General features: G+C 31.1%; 1 pseudogene; it reads right to left on the bottom strand.

Annotated features, from left to right (window-relative positions):
• Nucleotides 1-322: 322 nt before the first annotated feature.
• LOC111729831 lies at nt 323-441 on the bottom strand (annotated as a pseudogene).
• Between the last annotated feature and the right edge of the window lie 986 nt (nt 442-1,427).

The raw sequence follows: 1,427 nt of genomic DNA, 5'->3' as shown, positions 1-1,427 counted from the left end.
AGTTTGATTCATTTGTCACAGTCTGCATTCCATCCTGGCTTCCTTCCACATCTGGTTGCTTTTTAAAAAACTGCTTACAGAAAATTCTTCTTTTGTGGTGTATCATTCTAGGGTTTTGACAAATGCATGGAGCCATGTATTTGCCACCACAGTATCACACAGTGTGTGACATCACTCTCCAAATTCAGTTGTTCTATCTCTTTGTAGTCAAATTCTCCCTCCACAAAACTGGCAACAATTGATCTGGTTTCGATCCCCATAATTTTCCCATTGCTAGAATATCATGTAAAGGAAATCACATAATATATAATTTTTTTAAAATTGCCTATAGCTCTTGGTATTCCTAGGTAGTCTCCCATCCAAGTGCTAAACAGGCCCAACCCTACTTAGCTTCTGAGATCGGATGAGATTGGGTGTGTTCAGGGTAGCATAGCCATAGACAATACATAATCTTTTATGTCTGGCCTCTTTCACTTAGAGAGCTGCACTTAAGATTCATTCATGTTGTCATGCAAAACAATCATTCTTTATTTTTTATTTCTGAGTAGTATTTCATTGTATGGGCTCTTCAGAGTTCCTTTATCAATTCACCTGTTGAAAAAAATCTCAGTTGTTTCCAGTTTTGATACTTATGAATAAAGCTAATATAAAACATTCAAGAACATGTATTTGTGTGAATATGGTTTTTATTTTATTTGTATAATCACATAGGAGTGAGAGTGTTGGATCTTATGGTAAATGTATATTTAACTCCGTAAAACGACAAATCTATTTTCTAAAGTTTCTGTACCATGTTACATTTCTGCCAACAATGTGTGAGTTCTATTTGCTTTGTGTCCTCATCAGCATTTGATAGTGTCAGATTTATAATTTTAGCCATTTTAATAAGTATGTATTGCTATCTCATTGTGGCTTTAATTACATTTTACTAATAACTAATAATGTTGAACATCTTTTCATGTATTTTTTTTTTTTTTGCATTTATGCATCTCCTTTGGTGAAAGGTCAAAAAGCAAACCAGAACAAAACTACAATTTTCTAAATTTGCACTATCCAACAGGAAACTGAAAACAAAAAGGTAAACATGAATTGTTTCAAAATAATTAAAAATGAAAAAAATTCTTTATATTTTTATATATTACATTTCCAATATGCCTCATTTCTTTGTGAGGATCCAAGTTTCTATCTGGTATCATATTTATTCTGTCTGAAGAACTTTATTTAACATTTATTGTAGAGTAAGTCTACTGATAATAAATTCTCACTTTCTTTTTTTGAGAAAATACATTTATAGTGCTATACTGTATTTATAGATATTGTAAGTTTACATAATCTGGTTACAAGATGAATCATCTGTCTGTCAGTACCTATATCAATATTGTCTTATATGATACAAAACACTGTAGATGTTATATATATTACTAACA

This window comes from Pteropus vampyrus, unplaced genomic scaffold (genome assembly GCF_000151845.1).
Source record: "Pteropus vampyrus isolate Shadow unplaced genomic scaffold, Pvam_2.0 Scaffold283, whole genome shotgun sequence".
Lineage (NCBI taxonomy): Eukaryota > Metazoa > Chordata > Mammalia > Chiroptera > Pteropodidae > Pteropus > Pteropus vampyrus.
Note: the sequence above shows the minus strand (reverse complement) of the source record. Positions and strands in the feature narration are given on the sequence as shown.